Here is a 7,751-nt window from a genome sequence, read left to right as displayed (position 1 = left end):
GATCTTTCTCCATCAGAATTCTATGAACGCAGACTATCGGACTAATACCCTTGATATCATCAATTTTCCACGCAATCGCGTCCCAGTTTCTTCACAGTACCTCCATAAGTTGAGCTTTCTGATCAGGGGTTAGCTTTGAAGATATAATCACCGGGCTTTCGCTAGGTGGTTCCAGAAATGCATACTCTAAGTGTGATGGTAAAGGTTTTAGTTCTGGTTTAGTTAATGGCACAGTGGGTATTTCAGGTGGTTCTTGATGAGTGGGAACAGTGGGATCTAGAGGAGGTGTAAGCAAGTTAGTTTCAATGGAACATCATGTTCCTTCACATAAATTCACCTCTTCTCCCAAGAGAGCCTCTAGAGTGTCCTGTCCCTGTTCCTGCAAAGTGGAAAGACTTTGGAAATCATCTAAGAAACAACATGTGTCATCACTAGTGTTAGCTCGTCTCATAGCCTCATTCATTTTGAAAATGATTTCCTCCCCATTAATTCTTAAAAATAGTTGTCCCTCTCCTACATCTATCAATGCTTTACCCGTTGCTAAGAACGGTCTACCCAAGATAATAGGAACATGGAGGTCCTCATCTATATCCATTATGATGAAATCAACAGGCAATATGAATTTCCCTACTTTGACCAACACATCTTCCACTACTCCCCTAGGGTAACATACCGACCAGTCAGCCAACTGAATGGACATTCTGGTTGGTTGTGGTTCTCCTAGTTCTAGCTTAGCATACACAAAATATGGCATAAGGTTTATGCTAGCTCCTAGGTCACATAGTGCATTTTCAATATTTAACTTGCCAATTGAACAGGGAATAGAAAAACTCCCTGGATCCTTCAGCTTTTTCGGAAGCTGCTGCTTGTTCTGGAGTATTGAAGAACAGTCCCATTTTAGTTGGATCATCAAGATGTTTTCCAACTTCTTCTTGTTTGACAAGATATCTTTTAAGAATTTTGCATATGTCGGCATCTGGGCAAGTGCTTCCACGAAGGGAATGTTGATATGCAGCTTCTTCAAGGTGTCTAGCACCTTAGAATTTTTCTCTTCAAGCTTCTTGTTTATCAACCTCGTCGGATAAGACACATGTGGTACATAGGGTGGAGGTGGTTTGTACCTCTTTCCTTGTTCCTCATGGTTTTGATCAATGGTCAATTCTACCCCGACGGGTTCTTCATAACTAGGAACAGTTTGTTTCTTTTCTTCTTCAACATTTCGAGAGGTACCTGCACACTCAACATTTTCATCAGTGAGAAAAGGGGGTTGAGTCTTCTTACCAGATCTCAGAGTGATGGCCATGACATCTCCTTTGGGGTTTGGTTCGGTATTACTTGGCATTATCCCTTTTCCTTTGTACAAAGATGCAACGAGTTGATGGACCTGTATCTCCAGATTTTTAATTGACGCTTGTGTCTGCTTCATGAATTGCATCATCATGGTCTTCATGTCCGGTTCTATATCTTCCTTCGGTGGAACAGGCTGTTTGTAGTGTTGTTGAGGTTGTCTCTGGTACTGTCCTCCTTATTGCTGCTGATACCTTGGTTGTTCTTGATTTGGCTGCCCAGTCCATCCGAAGTTCGGATGATTTCTTGTGGCTAGGTTATAGGTATTTGAGTATGGGTTTGGTGGGTTCCTTTGATTATATCCGGCATAATCACATTGCTCCTGTTCACCTTTCCCTTGCTTGACTCCAGGACAATTTATGTTGAAATGAGGTCCTCCACAAAAATCACAAACATCATTGAACGGTGGTTCGCTGTGAATGGATGATACATTAACCTTGCTGAGCTGCTTTGCAAGCTGTTCCACATGGGTGGTTAGTTTCGACACAACATCATCAGTCCCCGCTCTTTTTCCTTCACTCCTAGCGGAGTGCCAGTTATAGCTCGTGCTTACTACTCTCTCAATAAGGTTGTACAAGGCTTGTGGTTCAAGATCTTCGGGGTTACCATTGGCAATGGATTCAATCTGTATTTTATAAATGTTGGTGACTCCATTGTAAAAATTATGCACTTGCATCCACATGGGGATGCTATGATTTGGTACCCTTCTTAATAATTCTTTGTATCTTTCCCATGCTTCGGTTAAGGATTCATCCTCTTCCTGGACAAAATGGGATACCTCATTCCTGAGTTTGATGGCCTGTCTAGGTGGAAAATATTTCATTAGAAAAGCACTGGCCATTTCTTCCCATGTGGTGATCGTCCCTGGCTGTAGATTCTTTAACCAGTTCTTTGCTTTGTCCTTGAGCGAAAAAGGAAACAGCTTTAGCCTGATCACATCATCGGAAACTCCTCGGTTGGATCTGAAAGTGTTGCACAGTGTGATGAACTCCTGGATATTCCCGTTTGGATCTTCCGACTAGTATCCATTGAATTTGCACATGTTGTTTCCTTCGTTAGGCAACACAATGCACGACGAGTGTCCTTCCGTGGTCGGCCTGGAATAGTCTCTGATCCTCATAACTGGAGGATTGTTGTTCTCTCCTTCCTCTTCTTGATTAGGTTGAACTGGTTGTTCTGGTTGCACTCTTCCAGCCTTCCTTCTTTCTCTTTGTCGCTCTCTTTGTCTTGCTCGTCGAGCTCCCGCTCAGTTTCGTCTACATGTTCTCTCTAGTTCGAGATCGATAGGAAAAATTGGAGGTCCAACTCTGCGCATAAAGAAATGGAGAACTCCTTATGGCTGCACTATTTTAGCAAACAAATTAAAAACACCTTGTTTCATAGAAATTTTCAGATAAATTTTGTTGCTTTCAATCCCCGGCAACGGCGCCAAAAACTTGTTGTCCTCCGAACAGACTCTAGCAAGTGCACTAGATACAAGTAATAAAGTGATAAGTTGAGTATCGTCTCCACAGGGATTGATGACCAAATTTTTACTAGAAAAACATTGCAGAATAGGGTGTTCGTGGTGTGTGAATTCTTTATAGTGAGAGATATCGTGAATAAGTGACTGAATCAATGATTTAGCTTATAAAAACGATTACTTGATAATGATAAAAAGGTAGAACAGGCCAGGCACAGCGGAACAGGTTACCTTAAGTCCCTAAACACCCTATTTATTTATGAATGACACAAAGTGAAGTCAAGGTCTCTGCTTTAATGCTCACTTAAGATTCTAAGACTTACTACAACCATAAGCGCCCCTAAGGTTGCACTATGTCATTTTCCCTTTCACATGACACAAGATACATGAGAGACATTTGTTTTCGTGTCGTCTGAATATTTTTCGTGACAGTATTTTAACTCTATGTCATGTGAAGGCGTAATTAAAAATGCGCTCGATTCTCAGATGACATTACGATTATAGTCTTCTGTCATCTCAAAAGAACGCGATTTTGATGGAAAAGACGCTTAACCATCAGACGACACTACGAATAAATGACTGTCATTCTTATATGAAAATAAAAAAGAGGCAACCAAATATTAGAAAAGTGGGGGAGCAAAAGAGCAAAAATTTTAACGCGCGCTCAAAACTCAAAACCTAAAATCGATTCCCCCTCTTCTCATTTCTAATTTCATATCCTCTTTTTCTATCTCTACATCTTTCTTCCTCAAACTAAAGATCTCCAAATAGTTTCTCTCTCTTCCTTCCTCTCAAAAAAGCTTTGATGGCAACACCTTAGAGCAACCATGGTCTCCCTTTTCCTACTTTGCTTTATATGTTGTCTTTGTTCCTCCATTTTCTTTAGCTCTTAGAGGATTGATTTTAAAGCTGGAGGTAAGGTTCCCCATATTTTGAATCAATGGTTTACCTATCTCGCGGTGGCCCTAATTTATGTATATTTCCTCTAGGGTTTATACATAATCTACAATATCTACATGTTTAATCTTTTTGTTATCTTTTTCTCTCTCTCTCTAGGCTGATCTGCAGATCCAATATGGCATTAGTCTCCTTACCTGTGGATCTAACAAGTTCTGTCCATTTGTTCATGGCCTTATTGAATTCAAGTTCTGGTAGGTTCGATCTGAATTTTTGCGCTATAATAAATTTATGTCATCTATTATGCGTTTATCAGTTTTGTGCATAAATTGGTGATTGATCTTGTGAAGGAGTTTTTGGATTATTGTTGAACTAGGCAGTTTGGGTCTTGTGATTTGTCAATTCCTTCAAATTGTTTCATAGAGATGATTTTAGATAATTGCTTCAGGTAACTTTTCGCATTCTGAAATGCACACCAAGTGTTTGTTTTTATGACTAACAGAAATTTTCTACAACAGACAGGCCAACAAAACATGTGTATGTATGCGTGTATGTTTGTGTATAATTGGTTATTGTGACCTTCATCTTCATCTCTTATAAACGATCCCTTTTGATGTTCCGTTATGATATATTCCCCTATTTCTAGGATTTGCTAATTTGACCTTGCTAGGGTGTGCTTTTGGTGAATCCTTCTAATTTGCATAACCAATGGCATGTGTTGCCATGGCTCAAAGATGTTTGCTTTATATGGTTACTATCAAATGCTGATGAAGATCAGTAAATTCAGATTTTGGCTATGTAATTAAGCAAATATACATGTTTTGATGAAAGGATGTTATGTTATTTAGAGAAGCATGCAGTCGAAAGAAGACATAACTAGCAAAGACTACCTATCAATATGTTTCCTCTGTAACTTTAATAATTAACTTCACCCATTTCTAATCTATACAAAGACAAAATCATTATCCTCTCTTTAATTAGGATAGTTTGGAATCATATATATTTTGCTGTAAGTTCGAATTTAAAAGAAGTTTGTTTTTTGGTTTGTAAGAAGATATTTGTCTTATATATAGAAAAAGGTGGAGATGATAATCATATGGGTAACATGTATAAATACTAGTACATGTATAAACACCCTTCTTTGCTTTTTTGCCCCTTAATCACACCAATCTAATTATTTTCCAATTTTACAATTAAAGTTGTGAAATTAGAGTTTGTTCTCACTATATATGTAATCAGATTTTACAATTAAATGCTTGTTCCATACATACCTGATTGAGTTAGCAAGTTAATGTCTGAACTCTACATTGCATATTTCAGGAAAGTTTGGCGCCTTCTTTGCATCTATTCCTCTACAAATATTCGCCGCCATATAATGCATTTTATTCGGCATAGTCCGTAAGTGATTGTGTCAATATTAATCAATGTGTTACATCTATTGTGTTGCTATATAAAATTATTAAATTATCGGAAAGATAAAGACTTTCCATTATATGCTTACAATCTGATGGTGGTAGCGTTGATGATAGAAATTGTCGGGCGATGATTTTGAAGTAGATACCAGACCGATCAGATCAATAACAAGTAGTTCTGCTGTGAGCTGTTTGGTGTATTGGGAAGGAAAGCTTTTTGCGGATTATGGTGATAGGATTGTCAAGGTATACTATTATGGAGAGTGATCAAGATCTGGCCAGGTATTTAATGCACTAATTATGTGGCTTTGTTGTTTGTTAGTCAAGATAATTTTATTTTTCAATCCCTGTTTGATCTCGAACCATATTTTTCGATCTCTGTTTGATCAGTCATTGAACTTGATGCATCAAGATACATAACATATATTGAAGTTTCTTAGTAAAGGCTGCAGATATGTTCAGCATAATATTTGTGCTTGCTGGTTGCTTCAGTTTCATCCTGTTATGTGATTTCAGTTTGTGTCAATGTTCTTTCACATTTGGCTATGTTAACAGAGGGTTTGATTATATGAAATGTTTCTTTACAAGAAATGAAAAATGGTGTAAGAGAAGCAACCCTTTTACTTCTTTATATTTATATGCACAATGATGAGAATAATTTTTTAAACTTAAAATAATATAAGATCCATTTTAACCTAAATTGTGTTTGTCATGTTTTTGTCCATATGAGTTTATTTCTTGTTGGTAGATATCACGTTCCCCAAATAAATTCTACCTTTGTTCTTGTTCCCCAAATGAATTTGGGTCTGGTTTCTATTAATGGATTTGCTATGAATTTGGGTGAGATTTTGAAATTTTTGCTATTTTTGGATGGTGTATTGTAGTTGGAGACATCAATGAATCAGGGGCTGAATCAAAGAGCTCCTTTGTTTAAAGGGATAAGGTGCCAAAATAGGCCTATGGTTTTTAGGGAAGTATCAATTTAGGCTTAATGTACAAAATAGCACCAATATAGGCTTAACGTTTAAAAAAGGGTACCAATTTAAGTCTCAATAACGGATTGGACACGTCATTCCTATTACTCCGTTAAGTTCTGATTTCTCCATCCATATGTCTCGTTCCATTATCGAGGCCTAAATTGGTACCCTTTTTTAAACGTTAAACCTATATTGGTGCTATTTTGTATGGAGCCTAAATTGATACTTCTCCAAAAACCTATTAGACTATAAGCCACATTAGACAATCCATGAACTTGTTGCTAAATTTAGGCTAAATTTAGGCTCCAGAGAACTTGTTGCTTTGTATAGGCATTGACTTTTGTGATTATTACGAACTTGTTGCTTGGTCCAGAGGGCTTGTTTAAGAAACCTTGTAAAGTTCACATTAGATCTAACATATTGGCTAATGTTATTTTTTTCTTTATATGTGGTTGTACATCTATATTCATCCTGTGCAGGTTGATTTGTCTATATTCATCCTGTTTGGATTTCTACCGGTTTCACTTCTATGTTCATGACCATGCATAAATAAAATTATGCAGGAGTTTAGCACATGTATGCAACTAATTGATCAGCTTGTGATAGAGAATATGAATTTGAGCTATTGTGTCAAAATCATGTTATATTATCTATATGTTTCTTACGATTAAATATGATGCAAATGATAATCGTGTCAATTCCAACTTTAGCAAGCATATGGAGATCAGTTGTCTTTGCTTTAAGCTTTCATATTTGATAATATGTTGAATCACTTCATATAGGAATTCAGCAGCTCTTGTGATCCTGTTAGCGCAGGTGGCGTGGTCTTGCACGAGTTATGAAAGTCCGCATAGAATGGACAACCCAAGTGTATTTTATGTTGCAGGGAGCAAAGGGATGAAAGGAAATATGCAAAGAATGGGCATAACAAGTCAGGAGATTCAAGGTTTAGATGTTTAAGTTTCTTATATAGTTAACTGTTAGTTTTGTAATGAGAAACCTTTGGTTAGAATTGTGATCTTCACATATGTACAAGTTTATTGTTATATATAAAGGTTATTTGCACATTATTTGCAATCTACTTTGATTATATATACAGGTTCATGGAAGAGGTAAAAACAAAAAAAAAACAATGACAGAATTCTTATAAGAAAATGGCATCTTACTTTCTATCTAACGATACCGAACTGATAACAAACTGCCATACTAATTATGTTCCAACAACAGAATTTAATACAAATTATATCATGTGAATTAAGTTATGATGACAGTCGAGAAAACAAAAAATGTCATAACATAACATAACACCTCCATTTTAACTTAATATTTTGACAGATTATTTAAAAATCGTGTCATGAGAACATATATTCTGTGACAGTTGTTATTAGATAATCCGTATATAAGTAGTGGTTAGATGACAGGTCACTATTTGGTCGTTGTCATATGAGGCTATTATAGATGACAGAGCGCGACCATCGTCTGATGCCTTATTAGACGGCAGCGAGCCCTGTGACAGATTTATATCGTGCGGGACGACGGTTTTTAACCGTCATCTGAAGAGGGTTTTGGCGTAGTGTTGGTTCTTTCTTGCATTACGACTGAAACAACATTTCAATAAAGAAAACCCTTGATACAACCACCTAACAACTCTGCTTC

General features: G+C 37.0%; 1 long non-coding RNA gene and 1 other non-coding gene across 2 annotated transcripts; both read left to right on the top strand.

Annotated features, from left to right (window-relative positions):
• The first annotated feature begins 2,033 nt into the window (after window positions 1–2,033).
• LOC136216051 (small nucleolar RNA R71) lies at window positions 2,034–2,140 on the top strand. Its single transcript, XR_010683046.1, has one exon. It is a non-coding gene; the product is annotated as a small nucleolar RNA R71 (small nucleolar RNA).
• A 1,488-nt stretch (window positions 2,141–3,628) lies between these two features.
• On the top strand, window positions 3,629–5,080 carry LOC136223810 (uncharacterized). Its single transcript, XR_010686141.1, has 3 exons — window positions 3,629–3,724; window positions 3,866–3,960; window positions 5,027–5,080. It is a non-coding gene; the product is annotated as an uncharacterized lncRNA (long non-coding RNA).
• Window positions 5,081–7,751: the final 2,671 nt, after the last annotated feature.

Source organism: Euphorbia lathyris, chromosome 1 (assembly GCF_963576675.1).
Source record: "Euphorbia lathyris chromosome 1, ddEupLath1.1, whole genome shotgun sequence".
Taxonomy (NCBI): domain Eukaryota; kingdom Viridiplantae; phylum Streptophyta; class Magnoliopsida; order Malpighiales; family Euphorbiaceae; genus Euphorbia; species Euphorbia lathyris.
The sequence above is the reverse complement of the archived record's forward strand: the minus strand, read 5'-3'. Positions and strand labels throughout refer to the sequence as shown.